We start from the raw sequence: 16,620 nt of genomic DNA on the forward strand, positions 1-16,620 counted from the left end.
AGGTGTCATGGAGCATTGTGATGACAAGGGCCATGGAACATTGTGATCAAATGGGTTATGGAACGGTGTGATGAAAGTGGTCATGGATCATTGTGATGACAAGTGTCCTGGAGCGTAGTGATGACATTTTCATGGAGCATTGTTATGACACAGGCATGGAGAATTGTGATGAGAAGAGTTCTGGAGCATTGAGATGACAAAGGTATGGAGCATTGTGATTACAGGGGCCATGGAACATTTGATGACAAGTGCATGGAGTATTGTGATGACAAAGGGCATGGAGCATTGTGATGAAAGCGGTACTAGAGAATTGTGATGACAGGGGTCATGGAGCATTGTGATGACAAGGGCCATGGAGCATTGTGATGACAGGGGTCATGGGGCATTGTGATGAAAGGGGGCATGGGACATTGTGATGACAGTGGGAATGGATCATTGTGATTACAGGGATCATGGAGCATTGTGATGACAGGGGCATGGGACATTGTGATGAAAGTGGTCATGGAGCATTGTGATGAAAGGGGTCAAGGGGAAAATTGATGACAATGGCTATGGGGCATTTTGATGAATGTGGTCATGGAGCACTGTGAGGCAAGTGGTCATGCAGCATTGTGATGAAAAGCACATTGGAGCATTGTGATGACAAGGGCCAAGGAGCATTGTGATCAAATGGGTTATGGAGCATTGTGAGGAAAGTGGTCATGGAACATTGTTAAGAAAGGGGACACGGAACATTGAGATAAAAGGGGTCATAGGACATTGTGATGACAAGGGCCATGGAGCATTGTGATGAAAGGGTTTATGGAACACTGTAATTACAGGAGCCATGGAGAATTGTGAAGATAAAGGCCATGGAACATTGTGATGACAGGCGTCATGGAGCATTGTGATGAAAGGGGTCATGGATCATTTCGATGTCAGGGGTCATGTAGCATTGTGATGACAATGGTCATGGAGCATTGTGAAGAAAGTGGTCATGGAGAATTGTGATGAAAAGTGCTATGGAGCATTGTGATGACAAGAGCCATGGAGCATTGTGATCAAATGGGTTATCGAGGATTGTGATGAATGTGGTCATGGAGGATTGTGATGAAAGGGGACATAGAGCATTGAGATAAAAGGGGTCAAGGGACATTGTGATGACAAGGGCCATGGAGCATTGTGATGAAAGGGGTCATGGAGCATTGTGATGAAAAGCACCATGGAGTATTGCGATGACAAGAGTCTTGGAGCATTGTGATGACATTTTCATGGAGCATTGTGATGACATGGGCATGGAGATTTGTGATTACAGGGGCCATGGAGCATTTGATGACAAGGGCATGGACCATTGTGATGAAAATGGTCATGGAGCATTGTGATGAAAGGGGTCAAGGGGAAAATTGATGACAATGGCTATGGGGCATTTTGATGAATGTGGTCTTGGAGCACTGTGAGGCAAGTGTTCATGCAGCATTGTGATGAAAAGCGCATTGGAGCATTGTGATGACAAGGGCCAAGGAGCACTGTGATCAAATGGGTTATGGAGCATTGTGATGAAAGTGGTCATGGAACATTGTTAAGAAAGGGGACACGGAACATTGAGATAAAAGGGGTCATAGGACATTGTGATGACAAGGGCCATGGAGCATTGTGATGAAAGGGTTTATGGAACACTGTAATTACAGGAGCCATGGAGAATTGTGAAGATAAAGGCCATGGAACATTGTGATGACAGGCATCATGGAGCATTGTGATAAAAGGAGTCATGGATCATTGCGATGTCAGGGGTCATGTAGCATTGTGATGATAGAGGCATAGAGCATTGTGATGACAATGGTCATGGAGCATTGTGATGAAAGGGGACATGGAGCAATGAGATAAAAGGGGTCATGGGACATTGTGATGACAGGGGCCATGGAGCATTGTGATGAAAGGAATTATGGAGCACTGTAATTACAGTAGCCATGGAGAAATGTGAAGACAAAGGCCATGGAACATTGTGATGACAGGCATCATTGAGCATTGTGATGAAAGGGGTCATGGATCATTGCGATGTCAGGGGTTATGTAGCATTGTGATGACAATGGTCATGGAGCTTTGTGAAGAAAGTGGTCATGGAGCATTGTGATGAAAAGCACCATGGAGTATTGTGATGACAAGAGTCTTGGAGCATTGTGATGGCATTTTCATGGAGCATTGTGATGACATGGGCATGGAGATTTGTGATTACAGGGGCCATGGAGCATTTGATGACAAGGGCATGGACCATTGTGATGACAAGGGACACGGAGAAGTGTGATGAAAGTGGTCATGGAGCATTGTGATGAAAGGGGTCATGGATCATTGAGATTATAGGGTTCATGGAGCATTGTGATGGCAAGGGTCATGAAGCACTGTGATGACAGGGTTCATGGAGCATTGCGATGACAAGGGGCATGTAACATTGTGATAACCGGAGTCATGCGGCATTGTGATGACAGGGGGCATGGAGCATTGTGATTACAGGGATCATGGAGCATTGTGATGACAAAGGCATGGTGCATTGTGATGACCAAGCCATGGAGCATTGTGACGAAAGGGGTAATGGAGCATTGTGCGGAAAACTGTCATGGATCATTGTGATTACAGGGTTCATGGAGCATTGTGATGACAAGTGTCATGGAACTTTGAGATAAAGGGGGTCATCGGAAATTGTGATGACAAGGGCCAGGGAGCTTTGTGATGACAAGGGTCATGGAGCATTGTGATGACAGGAGTCATGGGGCACTGTGATGACAGTGGGCATGGAGCATTTTAATGAACGGGTTCATGAAGCACTGTGATTAGAGGCGACATGGAGCATTGTGATGACCAAGCCATGGAGCATTGTGATGAAAGGTGTCATGGAGCATTGTGATGACAAGAGTCCTGGAGCATTGTGATGGCATTTTCATGGAGCATTGGGATGACACGGGCATGGAGAATTGTGTTGAGAAGTGTGCTGGAGTATTGTGATGACAAGGGCATGGAGCCTTGTGATTACAGGGGCCATAGAGCATTGTGATGACAAGGATATGGAACATTGTGATGAAAAGGGGCATGGAGCAATTTGATGAATGTGATACTGGAGCATTTTGATGAAAGGGGTCATGGATGTTTGTGATTACAGGGATCATGGAGCATTGTGATGGCAGGGGTCATGGGGCATTGTGAAGACAAGGGTCATGGAGCATTGTGATGGCAAGGGCCATGAGGCATTGTGATGACAGGAATCATGGGGCATAGTGATGACAGGGTGCGTGGAGCATTGTGATGAAAGTGGTCATGGAGCATTGTGATGGCAGTGCTCATTGAGCATTGTGAGGACACGGTCATGGAGCCTTGTGATGAGATAACTTCTGGAGCATTTTGATGACAAGGGCCATGGAGCATTGGTGATGACATGACTTCTGGAGCATCGTGATGACAAGGGCATGGTGCATTGTGATGAGAAGTGGCATGGAGCACTGTGAAGAAAAGGGTAATGGAGCATTGTGCAGAAAGGTGTTATGGATCATTGTGATGACAGAGGTCATGGAGCATTGTGATGAAAGGGTCATTGTGCCTTGTTATGACAAGAGCCATGGAGTATTGTTATTAAATGGGTTATGGAGCGTTGTGATGCAAGTGGTCATGGAGCATTGTGATGAAAAGCGCCATGGAGCATTGTGATGACAAGAGTCCGGGAGCATTCTGATGACACTGTCATGGAGAACTGGGATGACACGGGCATGGAGAATTGTGATGAGAAGAGTTCTGGAGCATTGTGATGACAGAGGCATGGAGCATTGTGATTACAGGGGCCATGGAGCATTGTGATGAAAGGTGTCATGGAGCATTGTGATTAAAGGGATCATGGGTCATTGTGATGACCAGGGCATGTAGCATTGTGATGACCATTGGCATGGAGCCTTGTGATGAATGGGATACTGGAGCATTGTGAGGAAACAGGCCATTGAGCATTGTGATGACAAGTGGCATGGAGCATTGTGATGAAAGTAGTATTGGAGCATTGTGAGGAAATGGTACATGGATCGTTGTGATTACAGGGATCATGGAGCATTGTGATGACAAGGGTCATGGTGCATTGTGATGACAGGTATCATGGAGCATTGTGATGAGAGGTTATTGGGCATTGTGATGACAGTGGTCATGGAGCATTGCGATGATAGGGGCAGGGAACATTGTGATGACAAAAGCCATGGAGCATTGCGATTACAGGGGTCATGGAACATTTTGATGATAGGGGCATGGAGCATTGTGATGACACTGCTCATAGACCATTGTGATGAAAGGGGTCATGGAGCTTTGAGATAAAATGGGTCATGGGACATTGTGACAACAAGGGTCATGGAGCATTTGATGACAAGGGAATGTAGCATTGTGATGACATGACTTCTGGAGCTTTTGGATGACAAGGGCATGGAGAATTGTGATTACAGGGGCCATGGAGCATTGTGATGACAACTGCATTCAGCATTGTGATGAAAAGAGGAGTGGAGCATTGTGACGAGAGGCGTACTGGAGAATTGTGAGGAAAGATGTCATGGATCATTGTGATTACAGCGATCATGGAGCATTGTGATGACAGGGTTCATGGAGCATTGTGATGAAAAGGGCCATGGAGCATTGTGATGATAGGGCCATGGAGAATTGTGATGACAATGGTCATGGAGCATAGTGATGAAAGGGGTCATGGAGCATTGAGGTAAAGTGGGTCATGGGACATTGTGATGACAAGGGCCATGGAGCATTGTGATCAAATGGGTTATGGAGCATTGTGATGAAAGTGGTCATGGAGCACTGAGATAAAAGGGGTCATGGGACATTGTAATGACAAGGGCCATGGAGCATTGTGATGAAAGAGTTCATGGAGCGTTGTGATGAAAGTAGTCATAGATAATTGTGATGAAATGCGCCATGGAGTATTGTGATGACAAGAGTCCTGGAGCATTGTGATGACATTTTCATGGAGCATTGTGATGACACGGGCATGGAGAATTGTGATGAGAAGAGTTCTGGAGCATTGTGATGACAAGGGCATGGAGCATTGTGATTACAAGGATCATGGAGCTTGTGATGACAAGGTTCATGGAGCATTGTGATGACAGAAGTCACATAGCATTATGATGACAAGGGCCATGGAGCATTGTGATGACAGGGGTGATGGGGCATTGTGATGAAAAGCACCATGGAGCGTTGTGATTAGAGGGGTCCTGGGGCATTGTGATGACAAGTGGCATGGAGCACTGTGATGACAAGTGCATGGAGCATTGTGATGACAAGTGGCATGGAGAATTGTGATGAAACGGTTAATGGAGCATTGTGAGGAAAGGTGTTATGGATCACTGTTATGACAGGGGTCATGGAGCTTTGAGATGACAACGGCCATGGAGCATTGTGATGACAGTGGTCACGGGGATTTGTGATGACAGTGGGCATGGAGCATTGTAATGAACGGGTTCATGGAGCAATGTGATTACATACGACATGGAGCATTGTGATGACAAAACCATGGAGTATTCTGATGAAAGGGGTCATGGAGCATTGTGATGAAAAGTTTCATTGGGCCTTGTTATGACAAGAGCCATGGAACATTGTGATTAAGTGGTTTATGGAGCGTTGTGATGAAAGTGGTCATGGAGCATTGTGATTACAGGGGCCATGGAGCATTGTGATGAAAGGTGTCATGGAGCATTGTGATGAAAGGGATCATGGATCATTGTGATTACAAGGGCAAGTAGCATTGTGATGAGCATTGGCATGCAGCCTTGAGATAAATGGGTGACTGGAGCGTTGTGAGGAAACGGGCCATTGAGCATTGCGATGGCAAGGGCATGGAACATTGTGATGACAAGTGGCATGGAGCATTGTAATGAAAGAGGTATTGGAGCATTGTGAGGAAATGGTACATGGATCATTGTGATTACAGGGATCAAAGAGCATTGTGATGACAAGGGTCATGGAGCATTGTGATGACAGGGTCATGGAGCATAGAGATGACAAGGGCCATGGAGAATAGTGATGACAGTGGTCATCTGTACTTGTGATAATAGGGGTCATGGAACACTGTGATTACAGGGGCCATGGAGCATTCTGATGACAAAGGCCATGGAACATTGTGATGACAGGCATCACGGAGCATTGTGATGAAAGGGGTCAGGGATCACTGAGATGACAGGGGTCATGGAGCATTGTGATGATAGGGGCATTGAGCATTGTGATGACAATGGTCATAGACCATTGTGATAAAAGGGGTCATGGAGCATTGAGATAAAATGGGTCATGGGACATTGTGATGACAAGGATCGTTGAGCATTGTGATGAAAGGTGTCATGGAGCATTGTGATGACAAGGGCCATGGAACATTTTGATCAAATGGGTTATGGAACGGTGTGATGAAAGTGGTCATGGATCATTGTGATGACAAGTGTCCTGGAGCGTAGTGATGACATTTTCATGGAGCATTGTTATGACACAGGCATGGAGAATTGTGATGAGAAGAGTTCTGGAGCATTGAGATGACAAAGGTATGGAGCATTGTGATTACAGGGGCCATGGAACATTTGATGACAAGTGCATGGAGTATTGTGATGACAAAGGGCATGGAGCATTGTGATGAAAGCGGTACTAGAGAATTGGGATGACAGGGGTCATGGAGCATTGTGATGACAAGGGCCATGGAGCATTGTGATGACAGGGGTCATGGGGCATTGTGATGAAAGGGGGCATGGGACATTGTGATGACAGTGGGAATGGATCATTGTGATTACAGGGATCATGGAGCATTGTGATGACAGGGGCATGGGACATTGTGATGAAAGTGGTCATGGAGCATTGTGATGAAAGGGGTCAAGGGGAAAATTGATGACAATGGCTATGGGGCATTTTGATGAATGTGGTCATGGAGCACTGTGAGGCAAGTGGTCATGCAGCATTGTGATGAAAAGCACATTGGAGCATTGTGATGACAAGGGCCAAGGAGCATTGTGATCAAATGGGTTATGGAGCATTGTGAGGAAAGTGGTCATGGAACATTGTTAAGAAAGGGGACACGGAACATTGAGATAAAAGGGGTCATAGGACATTGTGATGACAAGGGCCATGGAGCATTGTGATGAAAGGGTTTATGGAACACTGTAATTACAGGAGCCATGGAGAATTGTGAAGATAAAGGCCATGGAACATTGTGATGACAGGCGTCATGGAGCATTGTGATGAAAGGGGTCATGGATCATTTCGATGTCAGGGGTCATGTAGCATTGTGATGACAATGGTCATGGAGCATTGTGAAGAAAGTGGTCATGGAGAATTGTGATGAAAAGTGCTATGGAGCATTGTGATGACAAGAGCCATGGAGCATTGTGATCAAATGGGTTATCGAGGATTGTGATGAATGTGGTCATGGAGGATTGTGATGAAAGGGGACATAGAGCATTGAGATAAAAGGGGTCAAGGGACATTGTGATGACAAGGGCCATGGAGCATTGTGATGAAAGGGGTCATGGAGCATTGTGATGAAAAGCACCATGGAGTATTGCGATGACAAGAGTCTTGGAGCATTGTGATGACATTTTCATGGAGCATTGTGATGACATGGGCATGGAGATTTGTGATTACAGGGGCCATGGAGCATTTGATGACAAGGGCATGGACCATTGTGATGAAAATGGTCATGGAGCATTGTGATGAAAGGGGTCAAGGGGAAAATTGATGACAATGGCTATGGGGCATTTTGATGAATGTGGTCTTGGAGCACTGTGAGGCAAGTGTTCATGCAGCATTGTGATGAAAAGCGCATTGGAGCATTGTGATGACAAGGGCCAAGGAGCATTGTGATCAAATGGGTTAAGGAGCATTGTGATGAAAGTGGTCATGGAACATTGTTAAGAAAGGGGACACGGAACATTGAGATAAAAGGGGTCATAGGACATTGTGATGACAAGGGCCATGGAGCATTGTGATGAAAGGGTTTATGGAACACTGTAATTACAGGAGCCATGGAGAATTGTGAAGATAAAGGCCATGGAACATTGTGATGACAGGCATCATGGAGCATTGTGATAAAAGGAGTCATGGATCATTGCGATGTCAGGGGTCATGTAGCATTGTGATGATAGAGGCATAGAGCATTGTGATGACAATGGTCATGGAGCATTGTGATGAAAGGGGACATGGAGCATTGAGATAAAAGGGGTCATGGGACATTGTGATGACAGGGGCCATGGAGCATTGTGATGAAAGGAATTATGGAGCACTGTAATTACAGTAGCCATGGAGAAATGTGAAGACAAAGGCCATGGAACATTGTGATGACAGGCATCATTGAGCATTGTGATGAAAGGGGTCATGGATCATTGCGATGTCAGGGGTTATGTAGCATTGTGATGACAATGGTCATGGAGCTTTGTGAAGAAAGTGGTCATGGAGCATTGTGATGAAAAGCACCATGGAGTATTGTGATGACAAGAGTCTTGGAGCATTGTGATGGCATTTTCATGGAGCATTGTGATGACATGGGCATGGAGATTTGTGATTACAGGGGCCATGGAGCATTTGATGACAAGGGCATGGACCATTGTGATGACAAGGGACACGGAGAAGTGTGATGAAAGTGGTCATGGAGCATTGTGATGAAAGGGGTCATGGATCATTGAGATTATAGGGTTCATGGAGCATTGTGATGGCAAGGGTCATGAAGCACTGTGATGACAGGGTTCATGGAGCATTGCGATGACAAGGGGCATGTAACATTGTGATAACCGGAGTCATGCGGCATTGTGATGACAGGGGGCATGGAGCATTGTGATGAAAAGCGGCATGGATCATTGTGATGAAAGGCGTCCTGGAGCATTGTGAGGAAAGGGGTCATGGATCATTGTGATTACAGGGATCATGGAGCATTGTGATGACAAAAGCATGGTGCATTGTGATGACAAAGCCATGGAGCATTGTGACGAAAGGGGTAATGGAGCATTGTGAGGAAAACTGTCATGGATCATTGTGATTACAGGGTTCATGGAGCATTGTGATGACAAGTGTCATGGAACTTTGAGATAAAGGGGGTCATCGGAAATTGTGATGACAAGGGCCAGGGAGCTTTGTGATGACAAGGGTCATGGAGCATTGTGATGACAGGAGTCATGGGGCACTGTGATGACAGTGGGCATGGAGCATTTTAATGAACGGGTTCATGAAGCACTGTGATTAGAGGCGACATGGAGCATTGTGATGACCAAGCCATGGAGCATTGTGATGAAAGGTGTCATGGAGCATTGTGATGACAAGAGTCCTGGAGCATTGTGATGGCATTTTCATGGAGCTTTGGGATGACACGGGCATGGAGAATTGTGTTGAGAAGTGTGCTGGAGTATTGTGATGACAAGGGCATGGAGCCTTGTGATTACAGGGGCCATAGAGCATTGTGATGACAAGGATATGGAACATTGTGATGAAAAGGGGCATGGAGCAATTTGATGAATGTGATACTGGAGCATTTTGATGAAAGGGGTCATGGATGTTTGTGATTACAGGGATCATGGAGCATTGTGATGGCAGGGGTCATGGGGCATTGTGAAGACAAGGGTCATGGAGCATTGTGATGGCAAGGGCCATGAGGCATTGTGATGACAGGAATCATGGGGCATAGTGATGACAGGGTGTGTGGAGCATTGTGATGAAAGTGGTCATGGAGCATTGTGATGGCAGTGCTCATTGAGCATTGTGAGGACACGGTCATGGAGCCTTGTGATGAGATAACTTCTGGAGCATTTTGATGACAAGGGCCATGGAGCATTGGTGATGACATGACTTCTGGAGCATCGTGATGACAAGGGCATGGTGCATTGTGATGAGAAGTGGCATGGAGCACTGTGAAGAAAAGGGTAATGGAGCATTGTGCGGAAAGGTGTTATGGATCATTGTGATGACAGAGGTCATGGAGCATTGTGATGAAAGGGTCATTGTGCCTTGTTATGACAAGAGCCATGGAGTATTGTTATTAAATGGGTTATGGAGCGTTGTGATGCAAGTGGTCATGGAGCATTGTGATGAAAAGCGCCATGGAGCATTGTGATGACAAGAGTCTGCGAGCATTCTGATGACACTGTCATGGAGAACTGGGATGACACGGGCATGGAGAATTGTGATGAGAAGAGTTCTGGAGCATTGTGATGACAGAGGCATGGAGCATTGTGATTACAGGGGCCATGGAGCATTGTGATGAAAGGTGTCATGGAGCATTGTGAATAAAGGGATCATGGGTCATTGTGATGACCAGGGCATGTAGCATTGTGATGACCATTGGCATGGAGCCTTGTGATGAATGGGATACTGGAGCATTGTGAGGAAACAGGCCATTGAGCATTGTGATGACAAGTGGCATGGAGCATTGTGATGAAAGTAGTATTGGAGCATTGTGAGGAAATGGTACATGGATCGTTGTGATTACAGGGATCATGGAGCATTGTGATGACAAGGGTCATGGTGCATTGTGATGACAGGTATCATGGAGCATTGTGATGAGAGGTTATTGGGCATTGTGATGACAGTGGTCATGGAGCATTGCGATGATAGGGGCAGGGAACATTGTGATGACAAAAGCCATGGAGCATTGCGATTACAGGGGTCATGGAACATTTTGATGATAGGGGCATGGAGCATTGTGATGACACTGCTCATAGACCATTGTGATGAAAGGGGTCATGGAGCTTTGAGATAAAATGGGTCATGGGACATTGTGACAACAAGGGTCATGGAGCATTTGATGACAAGGGAATGTAGCATTGTGATGACATGACTTCTGGAGCTTTTGGATGACAAGGGCATGGAGAATTGTGATTACAGGGGCCATGGAGCATTGTGATGACAACTGCATTCAGCATTGTGATGAAAAGAGGAGTGGAGCATTGTGACGAGAGGCGTACTGGAGAATTGTGAGGAAAGATGTCATGGACCATTGTGATTACAGCGATCATGGAGCATTGTGATGACAGGGTTCATGGAGCATTGTGATGAAAAGGGCCATGGAGCATTGTGATCACAGGGGTCATGGAGCATTGTGATGATAGGGCCATGGAGAATTGTGATGACAATGGTCATGGAGCATAGTGATGAAAGGGGTCATGGAGCATTGAGGTAAAGTGGGTCATGCGACATTGTGATGACAAGGGCCATGGAGCATTGTGATCAAATGGGTTATGGAACATTGTGATGAAAGTGGTCATGGAGCACTGAGATAAAAGGGGTCATGGGACATTGTAATGACAAGGGCCATGGAGCATTGTGATGAAAGAGTTCATGGAGCGTTGTGATGAAAGTGGTCATAGATAATTGTGATGAAATGCGCCATGGAGTATTGTGATGACAAGAGTCCTGGAGCATTGTGATGACATTTTCATGGAGCATTGTGATGACACGGGCATGGAGAATTGTGATGAGAAGAGTTCTGGAGCATTGTGATGACAAGGGCATGGAGCATTGTGATTACAAGGATCATGGAGCTTGTGATGACAAGGTTCATGGAGCATTGTGATGACAGAAGTCACATAGCATTATGATGACAAGGGCCATGGAGCATTGTGATGACAGGGGTGATGGGGCATTGTGATGAAAAGCACCATGGAGCATTGTGATTAGAGGGGTCCTGGGGCATTGTGATGACAAGTGGCATGGAGCCCTGTGATGAAAGGGGTACTGGAGCATTGTTAGGAAATGGGCCATGGAGCACTGTGATGACAAGTGCATGGAGCATTGTGATGACAAGTGGCATGGAGAATTGTGATGAAACGGTTAATGGAGCATTGTGAGGAAAGGTGTTATGGATCACTGTTATGACAGGGGTCATGGAGCTTTGAGATGACAACGGCCATGGAGCATTGTGATGACAGTGGTCACGGGGATTTGTGATGACAGTGGGCATGGAGCATTGTAATGAACGGGTTCATGGAGCAATGTGATTACATACGACATGGAGCATTGTGATGACAAAACCATGGAGTATTCTGATGAAAGGGGTCATGGAGCATTGTGATGAAAAGTTTCATTGGGCCTTGTTATGACAAGAGCCATGGAACATTGTGATTAAGTGGTTTATGGAGCGTTGTGATGAAAGTGGTCATGGAGCATTGTGATTACAGGGGCCATGGAGCATTGTGATGAAAGGTGTCATGGAGCATTGTGATGAAAGGGATCATGGATCATTGTGATTACAAGGGCAAGTAGCATTGTGATGAGCATTGGCATGCAGCCTTGAGATAAATGGGTGACTGGAGCGTTGTGAGGAAACGGGCCATTGAGCATTGCGATGGCAAGGGCATGGAACATTGTGATGACAAGTGGCATGGAGCATTGTGATGAAAGAGGTATTGGAGCATTGTGAGGAAATGGTACATGGATCATTGTGATTACAGGGATCAAAGAGCATTGTGATGACAAGGGTCATGGAGCATTGTGATGACAGGGTCATGGAGCATAGAGATGACAAGGGCCATGGAGAATAGTGATGACAGTGGTCATCTGTACTTGTGATAATAGGGGTCATGGAACACTGTGATTACAGGGGCCATGGAGCATTCTGATGACAAAGGCCATGGAACATTGTGATGACAGGCATCACGGAGCATTGTGATGAAAGGGGTCAGGGATCACTGAGATGACAGGGGTCATGGAGCATTGTGATGATAGGGGCACTGAGCATTGTGATGACAATGGTCATAGACCATTGTGATAAAAGGGGTCATGGAGCATTGAGATAAAATGGGTCATGGGACATTGTGATGACAAGGATCGTTGAGCATTGTGATGAAAGGTGTCATGGAGCATTGTGATGACAAGGGCCATGGAACATTGTGATCAAATGGGTTATGGAACGGTGTGATGAAAGTGGTCATGGATCATTGTGATGACAAGTGTCCTGGAGCGTAGTGATGACATTTTCATGGAGCATTGTTATGACACAGGCATGGAGAATTGTGATGAGAAGAGTTCTGGAGCATTGAGATGACAAAGGTATGGAGCATTGTGATTACAGGGGCCATGGAACATTTGATGACAAGTGCATGGAGTATTGTGATGACAAAGGGCATGGAGCATTGTGATGAAAGCGGTACTAGAGAATTGTGATGACAGGGGTCATGGAGCATTGTGATGACAAGGGCCATGGAGCATTGTGATGACAGGGGTCATGGGGCATTGTGATGAAAGGGGGCATGGGACATTGTGATGACAGTGGGAATGGATCATTGTGATTACAGGGATCATGGAGCATTGTGATGACAGGGGCATGGGACATTGTGATGAAAGTGGTCATGGAGCATTGTGATGAAAGGGGTCAAGGGGAAAATTGATGACAATGGCTATGGGGCATTTTGATGAATGTGGTCATGGAGCACTGTGAGGCAAGTGGTCATGCAGCATTGTGATGAAAAGCACATTGGAGCATTGTGATGACAAGGGCCAAGGAGCATTGTGATCAAATGGGTTATGGAGCATTGTGAGGAAAGTGGTCATGGAACATTGTTAAGAAAGGGGACACGGAACATTGAGATAAAAGGGGTCATAGGACATTGTGATGACAAGGGCCATGGAGCATTGTGATGAAAGGGTTTATGGAACACTGTAATTACAGGAGCCATGGAGAATTGTGAAGATAAAGGCCATGGAACATTGTGATGACAGGCGTCATGGAGCATTGTGATGAAAGGGGTCATGGATCATTTCGATGTCAGGGGTCATGTAGCATTGTGATGACAATGGTCATGGAGCATTGTGAAGAAAGTGGTCATGGAGAATTGTGATGAAAAGTGCTATGGAGCATTGTGATGACAAGAGCCATGGAGCATTGTGATCAAATGGGTTATCGAGGATTGTGATGAATGTGGTCATGGAGGATTGTGATGAAAGGGGACATAGAGCATTGAGATAAAAGGGGTCAAGGGACATTGTGATGACAAGGGTCATGGAGCATTGTGATGAAAGGGGTCATGGAGCATTGTGATGAAAAGCACCATGGAGTATTGCGATGACAAGAGTCTTGGAGCATTGTGATGACATTTTCATGGAGCATTGTGATGACATGGGCATGGAGATTTGTGATTACAGGGGCCATGGAGCATTTGATGACAAGGGCATGGACCATTGTGATGAAAATGGTCATGGAGCATTGTGATGAAAGGGGTCAAGGGGAAAATTGATGACAATGGCTATGGGGCATTTTGATGAATGTGGTCTTGGAGCACTGTGAGGCAAGTGTTCATGCAGCATTGTGATGAAAAGCGCATTGGAGCATTGTGATGACAAGGGCCAAGGAGCATTGTGATCAAATGGGTTAAGGAGCATTGTGATGAAAGTGGTCATGGAACATTGTTAAGAAAGGGGACACGGAACATTGAGATAAAAGGGGTCATAGGACATTGTGATGACAAGGGCCATGGAGCATTGTGATGAAAGGGTTTATGGAACACTGTAATTACAGGAGCCATGGAGAATTGTGAAGATAAAGGCCATGGAACATTGTGATGACAGGCATCATGGAGCATTGTGATAAAAGGAGTCATGGATCATTGCGATGTCAGGGGTCATGTAGCATTGTGATGATAGAGGCATAGAGCATTGTGATGACAATGGTCATGGAGCATTGTGATGAAAGGGGACATGGAGCATTGAGATAAAAGGGGTCATGGGACATTGTGATGACAGGGGCCATGGAGCATTGTGATGAAAGGAATTATGGAGCACTGTAATTACAGTAGCCATGGAGAAATGTGAAGACAAAGGCCATGGAACATTGTGATGACAGGCATCATTGAGCATTGTGATGAAAGGGGTCATGGATCATTGCGATATCAGGGGTTATGTAGCATTGTGATGACAATGGTCATGGAGCTTTGTGAAGAAAGTGGTCATGGAGCATTGTGATGAAAAGCACCATGGAGTATTGTGATGACAAGAGTCTTGGAGCATTGTGATGGCATTTTCATGGAGCATTGTGATGACATGGGCATGGAGATTTGTGATTACAGGGGCCATGGAGCATTTGATGACAAGGGCATGGACCATTGTGATGACAAGGGACACGGAGAAGTGTGATGAAAGTGGTCATGGAGCATTGTGATGAAAGGGGTCATGGATCATTGAGATTATAGGGTTCATGGAACATTGTGATGGCAAGGGTCATGAAGCACTGTGATGACAGGGTTCATGGAGCATTGCGATGACAAGGGGCATGTAACATTGTGATAACCGGAGTCATGTGGCATTGTGATGACAGGGGGCATGGAGCATTGTGATGAAAAGTGGCATGGATCATTGTGATGAAAGGCGTCCTGGAGCATTGTGAGGAAAGGGGTCATGGATCATTGTGATTACAGGGATCATGGAGCATTGTGATGACAAAGGCATGGTGCATTGTGATGACCAAGCCATGGAGCATTGTGATGAAAGGGGTAATGGAGCATTGTGAGGAAAACTGTCATGGATCATTGTGATGGCAAGGGTCATGAGCACTGTGATGACAGGGTTCATGGAGCATTGCGATGACAAGGGGCATGTAACATTGTGATAACCGGAGTCATGCGGCATTGTGATGACAGGGGTCATGGATCATTGTGATTACAGGGATCATGGAGCATTGTGATGACAAAGGCATGGTGCATTGTGATGACCAAGCCATGGAGCATTGTGATGAAAGGGGTAATGGAGCATTGTGCGGAAAACTGTCATGGATCATTGTGATTACAGGGTTCATGGAGCATTGTGATGACAAGTGTCATGGAACTTTGAGATAAAGGGGGTCATCGGAAATTGTGATGACAAGGGCCAGGGAGCTTTGTGATGACAAGGGTCATGGAGCATTGTGATGACAGGAGTCATGGGGCACTGTGATGACAGTGGGCATGGAGCATTTTAATGAACGGGTTCATGAAGCACTGTGATTAGAGGCGACATGGAGCATTGTGATGACCAAGCCATGGAGCATTGTGATGAAAGGTGTCATGGAGCATTGTGATGACAAGAGTCCTGGAGCATTGTGATGACATTTTCATGGAGCATTGGGATGACACGGGCATGGAGAATTGTGTTGAGAAGTGTGCTGGAGTATTGTGATGACAAGGGCATGGAGCCTTGTGATTACAGGGGCCATAGAGCATTGTGATGACAAGGATATGGAACATTGTGATGAAAAGGGGCATGGAGCAATTTGATGAATGTGATACTGGAGCATTTTGATGAAAGGGGTCATGGATGTTTGTGATTACAGGGATCATGGAGCATTGTGATGGCAGGGGTCATGGGGCATTGTGAAGACAAGGGTCATGGAGCATTGTGATGGCAAGGGCCATGAGGCATTGTGATGACAGGAATCATGGGGCATAGTGATGACAGGGTGCGTGGAGCATTGTGATGAAAGTGGTCATGGAGCATTGTGATGACAGTGCTCATTGAGCATTGTGAGGACACGGTCATGGAGCCTTGTGATGAGATAACTTCTGGAGCATTTTGATGACAAGGGCCATGGAGCATTGGTGATGACATGACTTCTGGAGCATCGTGATGACAAGGGCATGGTGCATTGTGATGAGAAGTGGCATGGAGCACTGTGAAGAAAAGGGTAATGGAGCA

The sequence above is a fragment of the Balaenoptera borealis genome (assembly GCF_965194805.1).
Source record: "Balaenoptera borealis genome assembly, chromosome: 10".
Classification (NCBI taxonomy): Eukaryota; Metazoa; Chordata; class Mammalia; order Artiodactyla; family Balaenopteridae; genus Balaenoptera; species Balaenoptera borealis.